Source organism: Vulpes vulpes, chromosome 14 (genome assembly GCF_048418805.1).
Source record: "Vulpes vulpes isolate BD-2025 chromosome 14, VulVul3, whole genome shotgun sequence".
In the NCBI taxonomy this organism is placed as follows: domain Eukaryota; kingdom Metazoa; phylum Chordata; class Mammalia; order Carnivora; family Canidae; genus Vulpes; species Vulpes vulpes.
The window spans coordinates 48,240,261-48,267,150 of NC_132793.1; the positions used below are offsets into that span (position 1 = coordinate 48,240,261).

General features: G+C 38.1%; 1 protein-coding gene across 29 annotated transcripts in view; it reads right to left on the reverse strand.

Moving 5' to 3' along the window:
* APC (APC regulator of WNT signaling pathway) overlaps positions 1–26,890 on the reverse strand; it is a 120,726-nt gene that overhangs the window by 87,329 nt on the left and 6,507 nt on the right. For 6 of the 29 annotated variants that reach the window (XM_072736567.1, XM_072736566.1, XM_072736549.1 and 3 more), the window contains exon 1: positions 845–956. The exons of 9 other annotated variants lie outside the window; for them this stretch is intronic. The gene's annotated coding sequence lies outside the window, so the exon portion shown is untranslated. Of the gene's footprint in view, positions 1–844; positions 964–26,890 lie in introns of those variants that run through there. 14 more of the 29 variants (XM_072736573.1, XM_072736572.1, XM_072736569.1 and 11 more) reach the window with 8 other exon arrangements.

Sequence of the window (26,890 nt, forward strand, 5' to 3'; positions counted from 1 at the left end):
GAACACAAGACCTCCCACTAGCCCCGCAGCAGCCCCTTCCGCAGACTCCCCGACAGTCCTGCCCCTCCCCCCTGCTTCCTCCGAGGCGGGGAGCCCTGGCCAGCCGCGCAGGAAATCCATCCCCGGCGCCGCAGTCGCGGGGGAGGGGAGGGGGAAGAGGCGGAGGGGGAGGTGAGGGAGGGGGAGAGGGGACGAGGGGGAGGGAGGGGAGGAAGGAAGGAGGGGGAGGCCGAAGGGGAGGGCGAGGAGGGGGAGGAGGAGGAGGAGGAGGGGGAGGAGGAGGCGGGAGGGGAGGAGGGGGCCGGGGACCGGGACCCAGACGGGGAGACGCCCCTGCCTCCCGGCTGCTGCGCGGCCGGGCCGCGGTACAGGTGCAGGTGCAGCGGGTGCGACGGAGCCCCGGCCCCCGCCCCACCCCCGCCAGCCGGGCCCCGCCGCCGCCGCCCCAGCACCTACCCCATCTCCCCGGCGCCCCCCGCGGCCCCAGCACCTGCCCCGTCCCCCGACCCCTCCCCCGCGGCCCCAGCACCTGCCCCATCTCCCCATCTCCCGGCCCCCGCCTGCCGGGCCGGGCGGGGCCGGGCCGGGCCGCCGGTGCAGGTGCAGCGGGTGCGAGGGAGCCCCGGCCCCTGCCCCCCCCCGGCCAACCGGGCCCCCACCCGCCGCCGCCCCAGCACCTACCCCATCCCCTTGACCCCCGTCCCCCATCTCCCCCGCCCCGGCCCCAGCACCTGCCCCACCTCCTCGCCCCCCAGGTCCCCGTCTCCCCGGCCGCAGCACCTGCCCCATCTCTCGGCCCTCCCCGCGCCCCGCGTCCCCCGCCCCCTGCCGCCGCAGCACCTACCCCATCTCCGAGCCCCGCAGCACCTCCATTCCGTCTTCACTGACACCCGGGCCAGCTACGCCAGGACAGCCCAGGTGGGTCACGTGCGCGCGCGGCCGGCCAATCCGCGGGGCGGCACCAGCGCATCACCCCGCCGCCCGCCCGCGCCCCGCCCCGCGCCCCGCCCCCGCGCCCCTCGGGGTGCCCTTCACCTCCCGGCCCCCCGGCCGCGGACCGCGGGGTGGGGGTGGGGGTGGGGGGGGCCCGCGGGGCGGAAAGGCTAGTGCGAGATGCTGGGGGGATACATTCTATCTCCTGTGCTGAGATTCACGTACGGGCCGCACAGAGGAGAGGAGCCCTATTAGTGCGTTGTAACAGATAGTTATAGATCACAAGTCGCTGACTCAATCTGTTTGAATGAAAAACACAGTGACCACTAAAGCTCTTGGTGGCAGCAGAGCGGCTGGGGTGCGGATCCGGGAGGAGCCTCTGCTCCCGGCTTAGGGCTTGGGTGCACTTTAGTCATTCCAGGGCGCAGGGCTTCAACTTCCTCTGCAAAATGGGAGAAGCATGGAAGAAAGGGGTTAATACAAAGGACGCGGTGCTGTCAGCTGCTACTAACCTGAAATTACTTAATGCGAATTTTGTGTTTCATTTATTTATTTATTAAAATTTTTATTTGAGAAGGGGGGAAAGTGTGGGGAGAGCCCCAGAGGGAGAGGGAGCAGCAAACTCCCCAGTGAGCAGAGAGCCCAACGCAGGGCTCCATCCCGGGACCCTGAGCCCAAGGCAGAGGCAGAGGAAGGCAGCCTTAGCTTAACCCACTGAGCCACCAGGGTGCCCCGCTACATTTTATTTAAATCAAACCGAGTGAAGCTTAACTTACTAATTTTTATTTGTAAGTTGGAAGGGCAAATTCAAATTGCCAAGAATTTAAAATAGATTTAAATTTTGGTTTAAATGGGAGGAGACCGGTGTCCATGATCTATTTCAAATTTAAAAGGATATTTAACTTCAGGTTTTTAAATGAAATGTTATTTATCATAATCTTTTACTTGTTAAATTAATAACATGAAAAGCAGCAAGCTATCAACAGTATGTTTGAAGCAATTCCATTTTATTAAAAATTGTATGAACTAGAAAAGTAATAGACACAGCAAAATGCTCATGGATGTGCATACAACCAGTGCTCATAGTGGTCATACTTGGAAATTAGGATTTTTAGCGTTTTTCTCTTTTTCCTTTGTGCTTCTGAGTATTTTTTCTCTTTGTGTCTATCTTATAATGCCTGATATACATAGCAAACACCCTCCAAATATTTGTTGGGTGAACATATGGGCAAACACTGACCACTTGTTACTAGTAATTAGAAAAATTGTATTTTAAAGGTTTAAATATATTTAGAAACAGTTCCCCTTCATATTTGAAAGGAAATGTGCATCAATTTGATTGTATTTCAAATGGCCCTTTCGTCAGGATGACTTAGTTTTACAAAAGGCTTTCAACTGTCCCTTACTGAAAGTGCATGATTCACTGAACAAGACTTAATTATATAGTCACTATTTGTAACAAATTCAGAATAGACAATTCCTCATAAGGCCTATACTTGTGGAAAGAAAAAAATACGCTTCAAATCAAAGAATACACTTTAGAAGCTCCTAAAAATAACTTGAGTATCCTAAGAAACAATTCTATTACTCTTGACTCAGACTATGATTCAAGTTGTTATTCAATAAACTAGGTTGTAGCCAAAATATTTGTCTAAATTTTTACTGTTATGTATTGCACAAGTCAATCAGTGATTCACATGACAAAACTTTCAAGAAGGCTCTGACCATTACATGTCCGTTAACCATAATTCAAATCTAAAAACAAGCCAATCTAAAAACTTCACATTTCACAATATTGCCAACTGAATTATTAAGATTTTCTCCTTAAGGATTCCACAAAATTTGATTTGAATTTTATTTTTAAAATATATTTAGCTGGGATCCCTGGGTGGCGCAGCGGTTTGGCGCCTGCCTTTGGCCCAGGGCGCGATCCTGGAGACCTGGGATCGAATCCCACGTCAGGCTCCCGGTGCATGGAGCCTGTTTCTCCCTCTGCCTGTGTCTCTGCCTCTCTCTCTCTCTCTCTCTCTCTCTGTGTGACTATCATAAATAAAAAATATATATATATATATTTAGCTATTTTAAAAACAATAATTAAAGACATATACAATCAAAATGTATTGGGCCAAATTCGAACACAAGGAAGATCATTAAAACATTAACTGGTGCTACCACGTTTGTTATGTATCTCAGAACTCCTGCCAACCCTGTTTAAATACACTACATATATACGTATGCACTAAAAATATTTTCATGATTAACATGAAACACTACAGAAATGAATGTATGTTAAAGCTATTGGAAGACTACACCTAACATGCCTTTCTTTGATTTTATATATCTGTTCATTTATGATCATTGCAACTGTTTTCAGTAAATGTAAGTAAATGTTATAATTATGAACACATGGTTCATCTTTAAAAAAAAACTTTCTAAACCTTCGGCAGCTTAAAAAATTAATGACTGAATAGAATTTTTAATGTCAAAAAAAAGAATTTTTAATGTCTTAAATCTTGCATTCCATTTTAACAGACACATTTGGCCTAATTTTAAGGCTTATAATTTCAAAGCCTGACAAGAAGAATATGTGCAACATTATTAACTAGTATAAAAGAAGTAAAAATTAGTGCTCCTTTCTGTTGTCTTAATTCACTCTTGTGCTTTGTCAACATTTAACTCTTTCTCTTTATTAGATACCTCAGATATATCGAAATAGAACAGATCTATGCCTACGTAGCTATCAACAAAGCTTTTTTCTTTAAAAATAAAAATTATGTATTGAAAAAGCACATACTAGTATAAATCTATGTTCTCTAGGTGCTAAGCCAAAAAAGCTCAGATTCATTTGGACACCTCAGGTCTTTAGATTTATACTGGGTTGACAGTAAGACAAAAAAGCATAAGAAGAGAAAAAAATGAGACCAATTTCAAAGGCCAAATTGGTTATGAAGACCAGTTCTCCCATCTTTTCTGTATTTTTTCACAGGACATGGGAAGGAGATGAACTGTTGGAATGGCAATGGGACTTTTAGTGACATATAAACTAAGTGGGAGACAGAATCACACTCTTCTACAAGATAGATTTATCTGTATATTGTGTTACCTCAAGAGGCAAAAATTTCTCAAAATAAAATTTCCTAGCACTAATACTAAAAGCTAACATCGTTTTTCTCCCTCCAATCTTTCTCCTCTCTAATCGGCAAATACCAAAATAGGTTTTTACACTCCGGCTCAAAGAACATTTCACGGCTTTCCACTGCTAACAGTGGCACTGAGACAACTTGGAGTTTAATCATGGAGTGCCCTGAATGGCATATTAATTAGTCTTCCTACACTAAAAGGCTTCCTACATGTATTGTTTCCTATGGCTGCCGTAACAAATTACCACAACGTTCATGCTTTAAAACAACAAAATGGGTTATTTCACACTTTTGTGGTTCAGAAGTCCCAGATGAGTCTCACTCTAAGCTAAAATCAAGGTATATCTCTACAGGGCTGCCCACCTTTCTGAAGGCCCTAAAGGAAAATTCTGTTTTCCTGTCCTTTCCAGTTTCCAGAGACTGAATACACTCCTTGGCCCAAGGCCTCCTTCCTCTATATTCAAAGCTAGCAACAGTGCATCGAGTCTTCACTTTATAGCACTCTGATCTTGCTGCTACTGTCCTCTCTTTCTTTGGCCCTTGTTCTACTTCCCTCTTAGACTTTTAAAACTCACTTCAAGGACCCTTACACTGGTCCACCTCAACAATCCAGGATAATCTCCCTATTTTCAGGTCACCTCATTAGCGACTTTCTTCCATCTGCAACCTTAAATCCCCTTTGTTACATAATCAAACATATTTACGGGTTCTGGGGATTAAGAAGTGGACACCTTTGGGGAGCCATTATTCTGCCTACCACCTACAGCTTCAACTTCAACTATTTCAGAACTTGCATCCTAATAATAGTACAATCACACTAAATACTTAGCCATTTCTATAACTCACCTTAAATGTAGGGCTTTTGTTTTTATTCTAATATGATACAGTAGAAGGTTCCAGCATATGGAGATGGAAGACTTAGGTTCAAAGTTCTGAATCATTTCTGTAGCTCTATGACTGGTAAATCACTTAACTACTCTAAGCTCTGGCTACTTTTTCATCTGTAACATGAGAATAACTGTTTGGCTTATTTTACAGAGCTGTTTAAGGATCAAATGCATAATTCTAAACAAATTTTATAAATTATAAAAGACTTTTTTAAATTAAAGGATTACTCATTGTTCTGTTGGTCCAAACTAACACTCCGTTTAGACATACAATTCCATGAAGTAATCTACCATCCCATCTAGAATCTAGAATCCATTCCCTCTCCTCCACTGGTACTATCTCTTTTGTGGCACAAACACATTTTGTACCTTGGTGTGCACATCTCCTTTCCCATTCCTGACTATAATAATCTTGAAGAATTACACTTGACTTCATCTTGTATGTCTCACGGTGTGTATCACAGTATTTTGTGCATTGCAGGTATCCATTAAATATTAATATAAGGAGTGATTTAAAATTAATCTCCAAAGGGCATCCAATGAAGATACTCTCATGGAAAGTAGAGCAAATGCTGAAAATGAGTATTATTGCAAAATACAACTTTTTACAGAGGACACAGAATGCTTTAAATAAAAAAACACTGGGTCTTGCAGATGGGAAAAATTAACATTTTTGCAGCCTTGGGACTAAGATTCTAAAGTTATGCGGCTGCATAGTAGGATCACTTCAGGAGCCTGAAGATTTTAAAACACCATTACATCAGAATCTCTACAAACAAGCCCTAGGCACTAGAATGTGCTATCAGGATTGAGAAGTATGGAGCACTACTTTAGCTTCTGCTGCCAAAGTTCCTACTGTATGATGGGACGGAGGCCATTCTGAAATGCCTTTAAATTAGAGTGTTATATAGCTTGAGGCATCTGCTTACAGGAGAAAAATTTCCTATTAGGTGATATTTAATTAAAATAATATTGTGAGTCAGTGAGGATACATGAAAATAGGTAGTAGTTTCAAAGGTCCTTAAAATGTTTAAAATGCTTATAGAAGGGGTTCTGGGGGGGGGGGGGGGCTTAGCAGTTTAGCGCCTGCCTTCCGCCCAAGGCATAATCCTGGGGTCCTGGGATCAAGTCCCACATCAGGCTCCCTACATGGAGCCTGCTTCTCCCTCCGCCTGTGTCTCTGCCTCTGTGTGTGTGTGTGTGTGTGTTCTGTGTATCTCTCATGAATAAATAAATAAAATCTTAAAATAAAATAAAATAAAATAAAATAAAATAAAATACCTATAGAAGTTCAGTTAAAAGAAATCATCCTATGTACAATTAGATACATGCCCAAGAGTTAAATCAAAGACACTCAGTACTGTTTACACTAGTGAAATGTTAGAAACAACCTCAATGATTGATAACCACTTGGTTAATTATACTTGTGGTACACTTAAAGAGGATTAAAATTATGTCAGATATACAACTGCATAAAAAAGCATAAAATACTTAGGAATAAATTAACCAAACAGATGAAAGATGTGTACACTGAAAACTGTAAGACACTGATGAAAGAAGTTAAAGAAAACACAAACACAGATATTCCATGATTATAGGTTAAGAATTAATACTGTTAAACTGTCTATACTACTCAAAGCAATCTACAGATTTAACGTAATCTCCATCAAAACCCCAACAGCATTTTACACAGAAACAGAACAAGCCTAGTATTTGTATGAAACCACAAAAGACCCTGAATAGCCAAAGTGATCTTGAGAAAGAACAAAGCTGGAGTTCTTGATTTCACTTTCTGATTTCAAATTGTATTACAAAGCTAGAGTAATAAGAACAATATAGTACTGGCATAAAAACAGATGCATAGGGATGCCTGGCTGGCTCAGTCAGTACAGTATGTGACTCTTGATCTTAGGGTAATGAGTTTTGAGCCTCACCCTGGGTGTAGAGATTACTTTAAAAAATACACACACAAAATCAGACATAGTTATCAATGGAACCGAAAACAAAGCCCAGAAATAAATGGATGCACATATGGTCAAGTTAATTTACAACAAAGGAGCAAAGAATATACAATGGGAAAAGTACAGTCCAGGTGCTGAGGAAACTGGACAGCCACGTGCCAAGAATGCCCTGTTTTGCACCATACACAAAAATCAACTCAAAATGGATTAAACAAGACTCAAATTTAAGACCTGAAAGTATAAAACTCCTAGAAGAAAACAGAATGGATAGGATCCCTGACAGTGGTCTAAGCAATGGTTTTTTGAATTTGACACCAAAAGCGAAAACAGACAAGTGGGGCTACATCAAATTAAAAAGCTTCTGCATAGCAAAAGAAACCATCAACAAAATGAAAAGGTAACCTACTGAATGAGAGAAAATATCCGCAAATCATATATATATCCAGTAAAGGGTTAATACCCAACCTAGATAAAGAACTCACAGAACTGAATAGCAAAAAACACAAACAAAAAATCCAAATAAATGTACTAAAAAATGGGAAGAGAAACTGACATTTTTCCAAAGAAGACATCCAAATGGCCAATATGGGTACATGAAAAAGTGCCCAACATCACTCACCATTCAGAGAAATGTAAATCAAAACCACAATTATCACCTCTCAGCTGTTAGAATGACCATTATCAAAAAAGACAAGAGATAGGTATTGGGAGGATGCAGTGAAAAGGCAACCCTTGGGAAGCCTGGGTGGCTCAGTGAGTGGCTGCCTTTGGCTCAGGGCGTGACCCTGGGGTCCTGGGATCGAGTCCCACATCGGGCTCCCTGCATGGAGCCTGCTTCTCCCTCTACCTGGGTCTCTGCCTCTCTCTGTGTCTCTCATGAATAAATAAATAAAATATTTTTTTAAAAAAAGGCAACCTTTGTGCACCACTGGTATGGATGTAAACTGAGAGAGCCATTAAGGAAAACAATATTTTCAAGAAGTTAAAAACAGAACTACCATAAGATCCAGCAATCCCATTTCTGGGTATATATCCAAATGAAATGAAAACAGGATATGGAAGAGATAGCTGTACTCCCATGTTTATTGCAAAATATCATAAAATTCATATAATACTGAGTGAAAATGTAGAATACTACATGCTTAATATGATACCGATTAGCTTTTCCTTTAAAAAAAAATTATATATATGTGCACAGAGAAGATGAGAAGCTAAACCAAAATATCAAGTGTGTCATCCCTGGGTGTAGGAATACAGAAATTCTAGTTTTTCTGATTTTATAAAATTTCCACAATGTAGCACACATCACAATACATATTATCTATAATTTTCTTTTAAAGTCAAATACTTCTGGGCAGCCCTGGGGCTCAGCGGTTTAGCGCCTGCCTTCAGCCCAGGGTGTGATCCTGGAGACCTGGGATGGAGTCCCGCATCAGGCTTCCTGCGTGGAGCCTGCTTCTCCATCTGCCTGGGTCTCTGCCTCTCTGTGTCTCTCATGAATAAATAAATAAAATCTTTAAAAAATAAAAATAAAAAATAAAGTTAAATACTTCTAAGGTTGACACAATTTGAAATCACACTTGAAGGAGAGAGCTATGTAACACTCTAATTTAAGGGCGTTTCAGAATGGCCTCCCTCCCATCGTACAGTAGGAACTCTGGCAGCAGAAGCTAAAGTAGTGCTCCATACTTCTCAATCCTGGTAGCACATACTAGTGCCTAGGCCTTGTTTTTAACAATTTCATTTATTTGAAAGAGAGAAAGCACAAGTGGGGGGAGGGGCAGAAGGAGAGGGAGAAGCAGACTCCCCACTGGGCAGGGAGCCCAAGGACGCAGGGCTCGACCCCAGGACCCTGAGATCATGACCTGAACTGAAGGCAGATTAACCAACTGAGCCACCCAGGCGCCCAGAGGTTTGATTTTTTTATTTAGATGTCACACAAAAGTGGTACCATGCAGCAAGTCTGTCTTATTTCACTTAGCATAATGCTTTCAGGGTCCATCCATGTTGCAAATGGCAGGGTTTTTTTTCCCATGGTTGAATAATATTCCATTGTGTGTATGTACACACACACCCCCACACATTGTCTTTATCCATTGATAAACACTTAGGTTGTTTCCATATCTTGGCTATTATGGGTAATTCTGGGGTCGTTTTGTGGGAGTATGGCAAATACAAGGCAGTGTGCATGGCAGCAGGCACATTAGTAAAGGCAAAAGAAATAAAGAAAAGCCATGAATGACTCAATCATGGCTACTCTGAGTTAATTCTGCTTCATTGCCCTCATATGACTTAAAAAACGCTAACTATGTACTAGGTTAAATATGCCCTAGTGTTATTCTTAGTGAATATGCTACATTACATGGTAAAAAGGACTTGACACATATAATTAAGGTTATTAATTAGTTGACTTTAAAATAGAGAGCTATAACTGGAATTTTTTAAGAATGGTCCTGGGTGGGCCCACAAATGAGCCCTCAAAAGCTTCTAAGCAGTCAGTGACTTCCTAATGAAATTCAAATAAATTACAAAATCCTTACTTTGGTGTATAAAACTAACCTCTGCTTCCATTTCCACTCTCTTCCCCTACCCCACCCTCTCCTTGCTCTGTGTTATGCTTCTGTATTGCCTTTCCTTCAACCTTAGAACTCTGCTCCCAAATTTTCAAATGACTGCTCCATCTTATCATTTGTCTCTTGGCATAAAAGTCACATCTTCAAAAAGAGCTTCTATGATTACTTTATGAACATTGGTACTGTCCTTAAACTTTCTACCACAACATGCTATTTTCTCCTCAAATCATTTAGGATCTGAACGGCACTATCTCTGTACCTATGCATTTATTTTTCTGTCTCCCTCATTGCTTGCTAAACTGGAATATAAATTCCATGAGGACAAACATAATGTCTACTACTGGTTTAGATTCTTGTGCACTGCTATTTCCTTTGCACCTAGAACGTGCTTGGTACACAATACACATTCAATACATACTGCTGAATGTATGAATGTAGTAGATATAAAGATGAGTAAGATATCAATTTAGAATCAAGTAGGGGACCTAAACATTTACAACAAAGTTTTAATACAAGGCAACGTGTATAAAAGGATGAGGGATTACATGATTTCTGGCTAGGTGACCAACAAAGATTTCAGAAAATAGGAATAGAACTAGACTTGAAAGGTGTTTAGGAATTTTTCAGGGCTAAGATTTTGATTTTGTCTGTTAGGTTAAAAAATTTAAACTTTGCCTTATGGGCGATTAAAAATACAGGCATTTCAAATAAATTAGGATACACGATTAGAGACGAGCCATAAAAATTAAACTAGTTTCTAGTTCCTACTCAAGAGGATAATCAGAAATTATATGGTATATTACTACTAATTTATAGTTAAATTTAATAACCAAAGACTTATTCAATTGCAAAATATAATGGCAGGGAGAAACACTCAACTTTATACTCTACAAGAAACTTAGTTTTCCTTTATTTGGTGTTATTTTAGCAATTTTGACAACACTGTTTATTAATTTTATGTTGCTAATAAAACAACAACAAAAATCCCACAAAGTCATCTTTGGTAACCATTTTCTATAACTAATACAGTATTAAAATATTTGCACATTAAGAGGGGGATATTTTGTTTTCTAAATCCTTTTTTTAAAAAAAAAGATTTATCTATTATTTTAGGGAGTGACGGGGGGCTGGCAGAGGAAGGCACAGAGGAAGAGGGAGAAAGAGAATCCCAAGCAAATTCCCTACCCAACGTGGAGCCCAACATAAGACTCAATCCGACAACCCCAAGATTGTGACCTTAGCTGAAACCCAGAGTCAGATGTTCAACCACTGAGCCACCCAGGTGCCCCCTGTTTTCTAAATTCTTAACATATCTTAAGCAGGTAAAGTTCCAGGTTTAGAGTATCCAGTGTTTTAAACTATCCTCTTGGGGGAAAAAATTCTGACCAATTTTCTAAAAACTAACTGTTTAAAACAAGACTTTGTGCTTTCTCTTTAAAAAAAAAGAAAAAAAAAGTATGTCTTGTTTAATGTTGTTAACTTTGATCTTTACTGAAAATGGAAAAACTGTAAGATTGTTCCCCAAAATACAACGTATAAACCCTATTCATTAAGATACATTTTAGGGATCCCTGGGTGGCGCAGCGGTTTGGCGCCTGCCTTTGGCCCAGGGCGCGATCCTGGAGACCCGGGATCGAATCCCACGTCGGGCTCCCGGTGCATGGAGCCTGCTTCTCCCTCTGCCTGTGTCTCTGCCTCTCTCTCTCTCTCTCTCTGTGTGACTATCATAAATAAAAAAAATAAAAAAAAAAATTAAAAGATACATTTTAATAGTAATAGCCAATGGAATTCAGTTACCAAAACAGCACAAAATGTTTATGGTATCAATGTCAATTCGAGAAAAAGAAGCACACAAAATGAGTTTTTTAAAATAGTCTTTCTCATGGGGCTACTGGCTAGCTCAGTCAGTGAAGCATTTAACTCTTGATCTTGGTAGTCACAAGTTCAAGCCTCATGTCAGATGTAGAGATTACTTAAAAATAAAATCTTTAGGGGCGCCTGGCTGATTCAATTGGTTAAGCATCAGACTCTCGATTTCAGCTCAGGTCATGATCTCTGGGTTGTAAGATTGAGCCCCGCAGCAAGCTTTGTGCTCAGTGGGGGAGTCTGCTTGAGATGCTCTCCCTCCGCCCCTCCCCCTCTGCACTTTCTCTCTCATTCTCTCAAATAGATAAACCTTTTTTTTTTAGATAAATCTTTAAAAAAATTCTTAAAATAAATAAAAGACTTTCTTCAAGGAAAACATAATTAAAAATTAATATCACTTTAACATTTAAATTATCATAAAATACCTATACTACTCGACGGATCATTTATCAATTTATAGCATACACATTGATGTTAAAAACAAAATTTGGGGACACCTAGGTGGCTCAGCGGTTGAGTGCGTGCCTTCAGCTCAGGGCATGACCCCGGGGTCCTGGGATCAAGTCCTGCATCGGGCTCCCTGCGTGGAGCCTGCTTCTCCCTCTGCCTCTCTCTCTGTGTCTCTCATGAATAAGTAAAATCTTAAAAAAAAAAAAAAATCGGTGTACATAACAGAATAAATTACAGCCTAATAGTGGCACTTACTTTATTACAATCTTAAACCAAATACTTGAGTAAAGATTTTTATTCTCATACCAATATCCTCATATCATTACCTTAGATGAGGAAATAATCACTTTTTCAACAACCTATATACCTATTGCGTTTGGTATTGTCCAATTCTATGTTACTTGCTTCCTTTTTGAAAATATTCCCTTCCTCTTGCTTTTTGCTGAATTTTAAACACATAAAGCAAAGTACAGACTATAAAACTATTTCACTTCTGAGCACTTGGGGATAAATATTTGCTATTATAGGCTAAATCATCCAAACATGTTAAGTAAAATGATAAAAAGATCTACCTAGCATTATTGGACTATATCAATCAAACTTCTGGTCACCTAGAGTGCCCCTAACAGCACCTAACATACCGATTCATTTTAAGATTTAGGATAATGAGTTATCTAATAAAAGAATTCAAAATGAATACTTAATATTATGTTTTAAGAGAGAAGTGAGAAAGTCAAGGCAAATGAAAAAATGTAATTCCCTCTTTCAATATAATGATTTTAAAACTAGAACTTCACATTTACTTTGTGAGTCTTTCTAAACTTACTTTGCCAAGTCATCCAAGATTGGGTAGAATTATTTGAGGTGTCATAGCTTTTACTGAAATAAAAAGACTTCTTAAGAACTGGACTAAATTTCACTTCACATTCCACTACCTTTCTCAATATACAACATTAATCATAAACATCTTTTAAAAAAAAAAAAAAAAAAAAACATTTTATTGGGCAGCCCGGGTGGCTCAGCGGTTTAGCGCCACCTTCGGCTCAGGGCCTGATCCTGGAGACCCGGGATCGAGTCCCACGGCAGGCTCCCTGCATGAAGCCTGCTTCTCCCTCTGCCTGGGTCTCTGCCTCTCTCTCTTTGCCTCTCTCTCTCTGCCTCTGTTTTGTGTGTGTGTGTGTGTGTGTCTATGAATAAATAAATAAAATCTTTAACAAAACAAAACAAACATTTTATTTATTTATTTGACAGAGAGTGAGCAAGTTGGAGCACAAGCAGGGAGAGGGGCAGAGGGAGAGGGAGAAGCAGATTCCCTCGCTAAGCAGACAGCCCAATGCCATGGGACTTGACCCTAGGACCCCAGGATCCTGACCTGAGCTGAAAGCAGACGCTTAACCCACTGAGCCACCCAGGCGCCCCAATCAATAAGCATTTTGGTCCCAAACCAGCCTGTACCTAACACAATACAGACAAGGCATTTTCTTAATCTTTCCCAAAGAAGGTCTGCAATTTAATTCAAACAGTTGGATCTGCTCATTAAAACACTTTAGACTTTCATAAAAAGGAGATCTTTTTGATATTCATTCTTTTACAACAGAGAATGCAAAATTCTTTACAAAAAAAAAAAAAATCTCCTATGCAGTGATAAGGTATTTGGGCTGGATTTATCAACCATTTATTTTATGCCAACAGTCTATATAAAATATCATTTGCCTGGAAGCTTGGAGGATTGATTCTCACCCTGTTCCCACTTCTTTTGAAATAGTTTGGTTTTTTTTTTTTTTGGTCCCATACTACTCTAGTATTGAGAACACTATGCTGCTTGAAATGTTTTAAAAACTACTCAAGGAACTTAAGAGTGGTTTCCTCTGGGGAAGAGAATTGAGTGGTGCTTTAATTTTTACTGCTTAAACTTTTTTTTTCTTTTAAGTAAGTGCTACAAATAATGTGGGGCTTGAACTCACAACCCCAAGATGAAGACTTCCATGTTCTACCAACTGAGCCAGCCTAGCACCCCCTTTACTATTTACATTTTTAATAGTGATCTGTACTACTTTTACATTAACAAACAAAAAAACTCTTAAGCTATACCTAACAAAAAATAATCCAGGGATGCCGGGGTGGCTTAGTGGTTGAGCATCTGCCTTTGGCTCAGGGTGTGATCCTGGGGTCCTGGGATCAAGTCCCACATCGGGCTCCTCTGCCTGTGTCTCTCATGAAAAAATACATAAAAATCTTTTTTAAAAAATCCATAACTGTTACCTTTTACAAAGACCCTTTAAGATTATCATTTTCCACCTTTCATGGTATTCAACTGGTGACAAAAGTTCAAGCTCATTAGCAACACATGTAAGGTCCTTTAAGATCTGAGCCCTTCATACCTCTCCAGGCCATCCAACTACTCTAGTACTCCAACCAACTCGACTCCTCTGCACCCACCACCAACTCATACTATTTTATCTCCTGGAAGATTTTCACTCCCACTTTTTCACTTACCTAATGCTAATCCATTTTTAAGATTCCAAGTTGTTTTCTCACTAGTCCCAATATCTGTATGATGCTAAACCTCAAATTTGTATCTCCATCCCAATCCTCTCCTCTGAATATCCAACTATCTCATATGTCATTTGATGTCCAAGACATTTAAACTAAACAGACACTTGATTTACAAATCTCCCTGCCTCTAGCCTGCCACACTTAAATCCTCAAGTTCTCACTCCTCTAAAGACTCTCAAACATTACACATGGGTAATTTTTTTTGTTTTATCTTACAGTGGCAGCCTTACTCTTCCATACCATTCCAGCAGCATAAATATGCCAACACCTTACATTTCTGCAGATTATAATCAGAATTGATTATTTTGTAAGTGAAAGATGCCCTACATCCACTCCAATTTCCAGATGACACCTGGATTCAAGGGCTAGATTAAAGTAATAACATCTATAGATGACATAGCAAAGATTTCAGTAATATGTTAAAGCTAAAGGACATATCCTACAATTTCTAAGAGGAAGCTAGTGTTAGTATCTTTAGATAGTCCCCATTTACACGATTTTTCTTCTCATCAGACAACAAACTTGATTAAAAAAAAATTATTGCAACAAGCTTGTCAATCAAACATGCATTTTCCTGAGCAGCACATAAATAAAAGGGATAGAGTGTCCTGAAAGCCTTAGGCTTTTCTGCATGATTCTACCTTGAGATTACCACAAATATCAAATGTAAGAGTGCTGGTCCAATCCTTATTTAAATGGAGCCAGGTGCTATGGTTGGGAGGTACTACTTCAATCACATTCCAAGGAATATTAAACCCAATAATCTTTAAAATGCTGGTATTCAAGCCTGTTATGCTGTTGTCCCGTGCCTAATAGATCTGACCTGTAGATCAATAAGATAGTGAAGAAGTGACTTTTGAGGCTAGGTCCCCAAAGACATTGCAGCTTCCACCTTGAGGCCAGCAACCATGCTATGAAGATACTCCGGTAAACCTAAAGAAAGGCCAACATGGGGCCCAAACCAGCACCAACTTGTCAGCCAAATGAGGGAGTGAGTGAGTGAGTGATCTTGGAAGCAGATCCTCTAGGCCCAGGAAAGTCAACAAATGTTCCTCATGTAGACAAGAAATAAGTAGAACACACAGATTCTTCCACTCTATTGTAATTCACAATGGAAATTCCAAACAACCACCTTTTTGTGTGGTTAGCAAAAGAGCTACTCTAGTCAGATTTTCCCAAATTAACTTTTAATCATGGGACCACTTTTGTTAAACTCCAAATCAGCAGGATTTTCACACAGAAGTATCAGATAATTAGATTTAAATAGAAAGTTGTTTATCCCCTTGCAGTATCTGTTTTATACTTTTTAAAGTAAAAACTCTTCTGGAGCCTGAATAAGAGTTATCATTATGATTTAAAATTCTTAAGTATGTCATGTTGCAGAATGCTAATTTTTGATGAAAACGCAAATCATTCTACCATATTAGCATATGTATTTGCCTTCTTAAAGGGCATCCACAAGTAATGTTTTTAAAATTTTTGGTTTCTGTGGACTCCAGTTTGAAAGACTAAACAAGAAAATGGCAACAGTGTTTGCTTCTGCAGAGAGGATGCAGGTGGCTGAAGGACAGGGCTAGATTTATTTTCATTTCATACATACTCTCTTGTACTTTTTGAAATGGGTGCTATATGCATGGAGTATCTGCTCAAAGATAATAAAGTCTCTTTTCCTGATGAAGCTATATTTTTTGTTTAAAATGAGAGACACCTAAAACAACCTCAGTACTTATTCAAAACCATGCTCGTTACTTTTTTTAAGTTGGCTAAGTAAGACATTATCTTGGTATCTTAATAGTGTCTACATTTCAGTTTGAGGCCAAGAAGCAAGTTATATATTTTTTTACAACTCTGGGAACAACCAAGATGATAACAAGAAACAATCTGGCTTTGACAACATAAAAACAGAATATGATTTTTTAAATTTCACATGTAGATCAGCTTTAGAATAGTTGTTTGAGATGGCTGCTCCTTATAGCACTTCAGAAAAATATTTTTAAAAAACATAGTTAAAATATAGTATGCCCTCATTTTGTAGACACAGACATTATATACAAGTAGGTTAAGTAAGGGGTGCCCGGATGGCTCAACTGTTTAATCACCTGCCCTTGGCTCAGGTCATGATCCCAGGTTCTGGGATGGAGCCTTACACTGGGCTCTCTGCTGGGCAGGGAGTCGCTTCTCCCTCCCTCTCCCTCCGCCTGCCCTTCCCCCTGCTTGTGCGTGCCTGTGCGCGCGCGCACTCTCTCTCTCTCTCTCTCTGTCAAATAAATAAATATTTTTTTAAAAATTGTGATTGGCTACAAAAGCTCTCAAATACTTAAAAAAAAGATCAAATGATTTGTCCTGATCTAGCTAAAGACAGTACAAAATATTTGACTTCAGGTTTCATTCTCCACTGAACTAAAGTAGTTATTTCTGATTTAGAAATCTAAATATATTTATCTTAAAATAGAGATGTCTTCCTATACCACTGGTTGGTCCTTAACCTCAATAAAAAATGGACAACTATAATGAGGATATATGTACTACGTAAATATCACGTTAAATACCCTAATTAAAATTAAATGATGAGCATGGGTAACACAAGTAATAAAAGCAGAAGCCTTCACTACTAGGTTTATAGACGGCCTTCAGTAACTTCATTAAGAACCAATAAAAGACCAACGAAAGATTTTAATTTGCTACTCAGTAACAGTGAGATATATTAGGAATAGAATTACCCCTCCCCGACCCCCCATACAACAATCTGCTTTTGGGGGGCATATAAAGCAGTATACCAAACACTGGTCACAGAAAATGAGAACTCTTTTCCCATTCAGTTGCTCTTAAAAGTTCCTAACATTTAACATTTTGGCAAGAAAATTGTCACAGTTTAAGTCCAGTCTTCTCAGTGCTAGTAATAATATTTAATTAGCAGGCAGTTATCTGAATTGAGATACAAAACTTTGTCAAAGACCTAATTCTACGCTGAATCAAAAAATCTCATTAGTATAATAAAAACTAATATAAAATCATAGCATGTGGTAACATTATGAAATATCATCAAGTTGTGGTGGGAAAATCCTACCAATACGTACTTCCAAAAGACAGCATATAAATTTCTATGAAAGTGAAGCAATAATTGGATTTAAAACTGACATAATAAAAAAAAAAAACTGACATAATACATTACTTTGGTATAACAGAACTCATATTTCTCAGTTTTTATGAGTAGGTATTAACTTTCTGTGAGAATCTGAAACTTGTTTCAACTTAGGTTACTCTGCAATTCGTCAAAATATATGTTTTATGAGTGAGTGTTCAACCAAATGAGCACAAGAATTAAAATACATTTGTAGGTTTTGTCCAGTGTGACATTTTTTCCAAGTTTATTTTAACTGATAGCTGACATCATTTTTCAGTGATGCTAATGCGTAAACTAATGTTTGTTAAAGAAAACAGAGGAAGAACTCTTGTGTTAGCATGAAGCTATAAAAGAAATGTTATTGAAATATTAGAAAAGATATCAGAGTCTCTGAACTGAAACTATAACAAAGAAAAAGAAGACAAGAAATGAAAGATTAGAATAAGAAGGGTAGAATGTCATAGGCCTAAATAAACAGAGGTACTAAAATCCAGGTCTAGTGAACAAAAGAATGTAACACGGAAAATGTGTGCTACAGTGGTGTGGAAGGATTCCAAGATTTTGGAACCAAGAGTTAAGGAGTACATTGATGAAGGGGCACCTGGGTGACTCACTGGTTGAGCATCTGGGTTGCGGGATCGAGTCCCACCTCGTCTTAAAAAAAAAAAAGTATATTGATGAAATACACTCAGTGTTATTATGCTACAACATACTCTAGAAGTACTTATTCTAACCTAAGAGCTGCTTTGTACATTATCAAAATAAAAATCTTCAAAAAACATATGAAAGTCCAATTTAGGAACAGTACAGACATTAACAAATGCTGAGACTGAATGCTGAGACCAATTCATATGAATTTAATCAATGACAGCAAACTAAGAAATTAAAAACTAGACTCCACAAATTGAATTTAGAAAGTATAAAATTAGTTGTATTTGTAATAAATATATAATCAAGATGCTTTAATATTTTATCAGATCTTAATAGTTGCTAATAAATCATTGTCTTAGTTGTGTCTGGAATAGCTATAGTATCATATGGCTGAAAAGAAACTCAAGAAACCATAAAAAGGAAGAGATGTGGATACTGGGTCAGTACAACTTTAGGCAAATCAAGTCACCCAGACTTCCTTGAGCCTCTGTTTTAACATATTTAAAATGGGAGAGGGGCAGGAACAGAGGGCACATGAAAGACTCACTGCCTTGTCTTTCCCAGTGCTAAAATTCTCCGTCACTTCACTTCATTCTTCAGTTCTTTGAAGGGCAGTGAGCAAATCTAAAACAAAGAAGCTGTTTAAATCTGACACAGCCGGGAAAGTGAAAGGAATTGTAATTAACAAGAAACTTTGTATTTTCTTTTAGGAGAAAAAATAAGCAAACAGGAGAATTCTAGATTTCCTTAAAAGAGAACTGCGTTTGTATTTTGTGGATGCATCAATGTAATCACAAAGTGACAGATGGCATTTCATGGTAACAGCTGTGATTAATATCAAGTTAAACATCTTTAAAATAAAAATATATTGGTATGTTATATAAAATTTTCAACACCCCTCCAACCACAGAATGTAAATTTATATAAACTACTCCAGTTTAGTTTGTATGGTAAGATTTCTAACCTGTGTGTTTAACCTATTTAATCAATTCAATTTCCAAAACAAATGCAAATTATATATATAATACTTTAAATAGATGTGGGTTCAAAGGTTCAAAATTCATATTCTGTCCCTGAGATATACCAAAAATTATTTAGGAAAATAAAATAGAAATCACAACATCCATATGGCATATAGAAAGCTGTCACAATTACTGGACACGAACCTCACTTCCAACAAAATTACTCAAGGACAGATGTTTGCAGTCCTTCCTCAGCTCAGTGCATTTTCCCTCCCTCTTCACATATCTCCACTTCAAAAAATGTTCACAATACATCTCCTTGTTCACGGAAAGGACAATTCCTATCCCAATGTACTACCTACGTTACACGTATTTTCATTACACATTATTTCTGACTTCTCCAGTCAAAGAAAATATCCTCTGTCTCCTTCCCTTGGGGCTTTGCAAAGAAATGGACTAATGTAATAAACAATGCTGAGCATTAAAAGGCAAGCATACCTTCATGTTTACCTTTTCCAGATATCTCATTTGTAACATAAAAGGAACCTTAACACAAAGAAATGACTACTGTAGAAATGTCAAGTTCTCCTTGAACAAGTTAGTCAAAGAAATATTTGGACTTGATTGTAGAAATTGCAGACTATGCAATTCAAACAGTTATCCTTTTGAAGTCAATTTTAAAAACTAGACAAAATATTAAAATTATCTTCTTAAAAGCATCAAATAACTAACAGCATGGTGAGGGGTGAATAACCAGCTCAAATCCACCAGAAGTTGAAACCCAGAAAGGTGAGCTCAGCTTTTGTCTTCCATGGATTTGTCAAAAAAGAAGTATTTAGGAGGCTGAACTTTGTGATTTGTTGCTTGACTTCCAGGACTGGGGAACAAAAGTTAGAATCTGGAACCCACCAATGATAAAGACCATAATAAAAACATCATTGGCTTTGGGCTTGGACTCCACAGGGATGCATCCTAAGGCAAGTAAGAGGGAACCAGAAGGTAGCCCAGAAAAGTTAAAAGATTTGGAATTGGATTAACATGGTCTCACACTCCAAGACACTTAGCAACGGCAAATGAAAATCTCTGAAGAAAAATTAACTTCACCTTATACATCAAATTATTTCTGCAAAGACAACAGTTTAGGTCCACAGAGAGCTGACATGTTGGAATTACAAAACACACACTGGGACCCCTGGGTGGTTCACTGGTTGAGTGTCTCTGCATTCATTCAGCTCAGGGCGTGATCCCAGGGTCCTGGGATCCAGTCCTGCATCGGGCTCCCCCCAGGGAGCCTGCTTCTCTCTCTATGTCTCTGCCTCTCTCTGTGTGTCTCTCATGAATAAATAAAATCTTAAAAAAAAAAAAAAAAAGACACAGACTGAAAAATACAACATTCAAGGAAGTCAAGTGAAGCTTGACTATTTTTGCATGGAAATGAAAACTATACAAAGTGACACGGTAGATATGAAAAAAGACAAAATAAAACTTCCAGTAACTAGTAAAAGAAGAAAGAAAAAAAGAAAAACTAGTAAAAACGAGTAAAAGAAGAAAGAAAGAGGGATCCCTGGGTGGCACAGCGGTTTGGCGCCTGCCTTTGGCCCAGGGCGCGATCCTGGAGACCCGGGATCGAGTCCCACGTCGGGCTCCCGGTGCATGGAGCCTGCTTCTCCCTCTGCCTATGTCTCTGCCTCTCTCTCTCTCTATCATAAATAAATAATAAAAAAAAAAAATTATAAAAAAAAAAAAAAAAAGAAGAAAGAAAGAAAAAAAGAAAGAGGTTGTAACTTCCAAATAGTAAGAGAAAAAAAAATCTGAAACAAAAAAATAGGCAACTTGTCTAAATGGCAAGAAAGTGGAGAAAAGGGAACTAACAAGCAGGGCAAATATAAAATATATAGTAAGATAGGAGAGTTAAATCCAACCATGTCACAGAAGAGACACACCAAAAACATAAGAACGCAAGAAGGTTGAAGGTAAAAGAATAGAAAAAGATATACCACACAAGCAATAATGAAGAGAAAGCTGGTGTTGTTACAGCACTCTCAAACTAAACTAAACTTAAATGCAAAAAAAGGGCCATCCAAATAAAATAGGAACACTCCATACTATAAGTCACAAAGAAGATATAGTTACTGTGCATTTTCATGCATCTACTAGCACAGCCTCAAATACATAAAACAAAAACTGAGAGAACTACAAGGGGAAACAGTCAAATCCACAATCATAATTGGATATATTTTAACATACTTTTATATTTGATAAACAAAAAAAGATCACTAATGATGCTAAAGATATGAATTACAAGATTAATAAACATGACCTAGTGAAAACATATGGAACACTGCACTCAACTGCAGAGGAACAAAAGATAATATACTGGGCCATAATGCACATCTTAAATTTTAAAGGTCTGAAACCACAGACTGTTGAATCAGTGTATTCTCTACCTTTTACAGTTGTTAGAAATCAAAAAATTATTAAAAAGTAACTAGATTATCTCCATGTGTTTAGAAATTAAGAAATATAAAACTTCCAACTAATCTAAAAGTCAAAGTTTAATACCAATAAAAATTAGAAAACATTTTAAGTGAATAATAAAAATACTACACATCATAATTTAAGTAATAGAACTAGCTAAAACAGTGCTTAGAGGGAAACAGCCTTAAATGCATATAATTAAAAGGAAGAAATACTGGAAAGTAGTCAACTATAAGAAATTAATAAAAGAAAAAGTAACCCCCAAAAAGGAAAAGGAAGGAAATAAAGCAGAAATTAGTGCAAAAGAACACAAACATGCAATAAAAAGGATCAGCAAGACTCAAAATTTAGTTCTTTTGAAAGACTACTAAATCTCTGATAAGACTGATAAAGGAAAAAGAGGTTATCTTATAGACTGTATCAGACAAAAGAAGGGGTTTCTTTCTTGAAGCCATTAATATATAATTTTGCGAAGGTAAATTAAAAAGTGTGGATGAAAAAACCAACCTCTGAAGGGAAAAATTACAAAATAATCAAGAGACCGAAAACCTGAATAGGCTTATAAGAAAGGGGAAATCTGATTAATAATCAAAAACCTTTCCAAAAAGAAAATTCTCAGCTCAGATGGCTTCTCTGCCAGATTGCAGTAACAAATAAATCTAATCATACACAAACTTTTCCAGAATAGAAAATACGGGTCAGTTTACCTTATGAGGCTAGCACAACAATGATTTCAAATCTTGAGAAGAACAATGTAGGCCATCTCATTCCTGAACATTGATGCAAACTTTCAGGAAAATATTAATAAACTGAACAAACCAGGAACAATTTGAAAACAAAGTACAGTAAAACTAAATTAGGTTTATCAGTAATTAAACATTTAAATAAAATTCAATATATTAACACACTAAAAGAAAATTCATATGGTAATAAAAAGTCGTAAAATAAAAAAGTATTAAATTCAAACAAGCAGAACAAGACACAAAATTGTTAGTAAATGAGATATAGGAGGGAACTTATTTTTTTTAAGTTTTTATTTTAATCACCCAGTGCTCATTATGAGAAGTGTACTCATATCCCAACCTCATCTATTTCCCTCATCCTCCCACCCTGGTAACCATCAGTTTGTTTGTTCTCTTAAGTTAAGAGCCTGTTGGGACACCTGGGTGGCTCAGTGGTTGATCTTCTGCTTCCGCTTGGCTCATGGCCTGTTCCAGGAGTCCAGGGATGGAGTCCCGCATCGGGGCATCGGGAGCCTGCTTCTCCCTCTGCCTGTCTCTGCCTCTCTCATGAATAAATAAATATTTATATATTTTTTAAAGTTAAGAGTCTCTTTCTTGGTTTGTCTTTTTTTTTTTCTTTGCTCATTTGTTTTGTTTCTTAAATACCACATACGAGTGAGATCATATGGTACTTGTCTGAAACTTATCTGCTTAGCATTATACTCTTTAGCTCCATCCATGTCATTGCAAATGGCAAGATTTCATTATCTTTAATGGCTGAATAACATTTCATCATATATATATATACACACACACACACACACACACACACACACACACACCATTTCTTTACCCATTCATCAATGGATGAACACTTGGGCTGCTTCTGTACCTTGGCCATTGTAAATAATGCTGCAGTAAACACAGGGGTACATGTATTCCTTTGATTGTAAATAATGCTGCAATAAACACAGGGGTACATGTATTCCTTTGATTGTAAATAATGTTGCAATAAACACAGGGGTACATGTATTCCTTTGAATTAGTGTTTTTGTATCCTTTGGGTAAATACCCAGTACTGTGATCACTGGATTGTAGGGTAATTCTATTTTTAACCTTTTGAGGAAACTCCATTCTGCTTTTCCACAGTGGCTGCACCAGTTTGCATTCCCACCAACGGTGCACAAGGGTGCACCATTTCTCCACAGCCTCACCGACACCTGTTGCTATTTAGCCATTCCGACTGGTGTGAAGTGATATCTCATTGCAGTTTTGATTCGTATTTCCCTGATGGTGAGAGATGTGGGGAAATGTCTATTCACGCCTTCAGCCCATTTTTTCATGGGATTATTTGGTTTTTGAGTGTCGAGTTGTATGTGTTCTTTTTATATTTTGGATACTGACTCTATCAGATGTCATGTGCAAATATCTTCTCTCATTCTGGAAGTTATCTTTTAGTTTCACTGACTGCTTCCTTTGCTGTGCAAGCTTTTTATTTTGATGTAGTCCCAATAGTTAATTTTTACTTTTGTTCTCAGGGGACCTATCTAGAAAAAAAAGTTGCTGTCAGAGAAGAGTTGCTAATGTCAAAGAAATTCTTGCCTGTGTTCTTTTCTAGAATTTGTATGGTTTCAGGTCTCACGTTCAGGTCGTTCATCCATTTTGAATTTAGTTTTGTGTTTGGTGTGAGAAAGTTGTCCTTTTTTTCTTCTTTATGTTGCTGTCCAGTTTTCCCAACACCATCTGTTGAAGAGACTGTCTTTTTCCCATTGCATAATCTATTCCTGCTTGAAGATTAATTGACCATATTCTTGTGGGATTATTAATCCATATGTCTATTTTTGTGCCAATTCCATACTATTTTGATTATTACAGCTTTGTAATATGATTTCAATTCTAGAATTGTGATACCTCCAGCTTAGCTTTTCTTTTTCAAGATTGTTTTGGCTCTTCAGGGCCTTTTGTGGTCTTACACACATTTTAGGATTATTTGTTCTACTTCTGTGAAAAATGCCACTGGTATTTGTATAGGGATCGCATTAAATGTGTAGATTGCTTTGGGTAGTAGAGACATTTTAACAGTATCTGTTCTTCCAATCCATGAGTATAGAATGTGAATTGTTGTTTTCAATATCTTTCATCAGTGTTTTATAGTTTTCAGAGTACATGTCTTTTACCTCTTTGGTTAGGTTTACTCCTGGGTATCTTATTATTTTTGGTGTAATTGTAAATGCAATGGTTTTCTTAATTTCTCTTTCTGCTGCTTCATTATTGGTGTATAGAAATGCAACAAATTTCTGCAGACAGATTTTGAGAAGGGAACTTCTTTAATATGATAAAGGTTTTAACAAAAACAAAAAACAAAAAACATAACTTCAGCAAATGTACTTGAAAGTGAAATATTAAAAGCTTTCTCTTTGAGATCAGGAACAAGACAGGGATAGCAGCCCTGGGATGATGCAGTGTTCTATTTCTTAACCTGGGTAATAATTTCATGTGTGTTTACAATAAAATATTAATCTCTTTACTTCTTTTTAAAGATTTTATTTATTCCTTCATGAGAGAGAGAGACAGACAGACAGATAGACACAGGCCGAGGGAGAAGCAAGCTTCATGCAGGAAGCCAGATGTGGAACTCAATCCCGGGTCTCCAGGATCACATCCTGGGCTGAAGGCGGCACTAAACCGCTGAGCCACCTGGGCTGCCCTTTATTTTATGTTTTATGTACAATCTGGAATATATGTTATAAATTTTTTTTTTTTTTTTTTTTTATGATAGTCACACACACAGAGAGAGAGAGAGAGGCAGAGACACAGGCAGAGGGAGAAGCAGGCTCCATGCACCGGGAGCCCGATGTGGGATTCGATCCCGGGTCTCCAGAATCGCGCCCTGGGCCAAAGGCAGGCGCCAAACCACTGCGCCACCCAGGGATCCCCTGGAATATATGTTATAGAAAAAAAGGATAATACTTGGAGATGGACAAAAGGCTGATTTAAGACTATCACTAAAGCTCAGCAATTCTGTAGGTCCTAATTTTTCCCCCATTATGATTAATTTCAAATCAATGAATATTTATTGTGCCTATGAGACATTGTACAATCTTGGCAACTGCATTGTTTTTTTTTTAAATTTTTTTTTTAATTTTTATTTATTTATGATAGTCACAGAGAGATAGAGAGAGAGGCAGAGACACAGGCAGAGGGAGAAGCAGGCTCCATGCACCGGGAGCCCGACGTGGGATTCGATCCCGGGTCTCCAGGATCGCGCCCTGGGCCAAAGGCAGGCGCCAAACCGCTGCGCCACCCAGGGATCCCGGCAACATGCATTGTTATCCTTAAAGATGTCTGTAGTAGATCATCCAGTAACTCCATTATCTATGAACCCATCTTAAAGAAAAAAGCCAAGATAAAGAGAAAAAGAAATCTGTAATATGCTAAGATGTTCACTGCACACATGAAAATAAAATGGAAAACAACTAAGTAACCAACCATGGGGAATAGTTAAAAATAATTCTTACAATGGATTAAACAGTCAATAAAAATATGATTTACCGGAGTCTAAAAAAGTACACAGTCTAATTTTTTTAATTGAAAATATACACAAACAACTTATACTATGACTAAAGGTGGGATATGTCTTAGGCACAGAAAAAAGAATGAGAAGGTGGGTGAGAGGGAATGGGGGAGACAAAAGCTCTACTGGTTTTCTTTATATGATGAGCTTATGGATATTATCTGTACTTTTTATTTTCTGAACTTCCTGTGATGACTGTATAAAGCTTTAATAACTGGGTATATAAGAACTGAAGAAGATAATCAGAAGCCAAAGTATCTTATTTTAATTACTTCAAAATGTAACTAAAATTTCAGTCAATTTTTATCTCAGTATGATTTTATTCAAGTAAATTATTTCCTAGCAGTTAAGCTGTGTAAGTCTATAATTTGCTAATTATTTATAATAATTTCTAATTATATTTAGTGCTTTAAATCATATAACATTAAAAATAATAATTAGACCTCTAAAGACATATCATCTCCAGATTTCTGGCCATAATTCTAAACCAGATTACTCTTTGATAACTAAAAGAGAAAATGATTTATAAACAGGCTTCCAGCAGTCATTTCTGTAAAAGCAAAATAACTGTTAGTCTCTAAATAAAAGACGGTTATAGCTCCTCACTTTCTTGAACAGCCATTTTCCACCTCAGGTGTGCCAATACCCTGGTATTTTCTGACCAGCTGTGAGGTATGTCTCAAGTAACTTGTTATCAATCATAACGTATAAATGTGTTTAATGCTTATCACAGTGTGGAACATTCCAGTACACTTTGATGAGATGGAAAGAAGACAATAGAGATAAACCTTACACTTTGGGAATTCCACACTCACTTATTCAACATTTACTGAGCATCTATTAGAGGCCAGTAACTAAAGGCCCTGTGCAAACAACAGAAACAATTGAAAATTATTAGGTCACAAGGTTAAATATAACTGTCATTTTACAATTTAAAGCTTTGAATAGACTAACCGAATCCTACTTTTCACTACTTGCCAGCACAAACTTTTCTTCCTAGTTCTCTGATATTC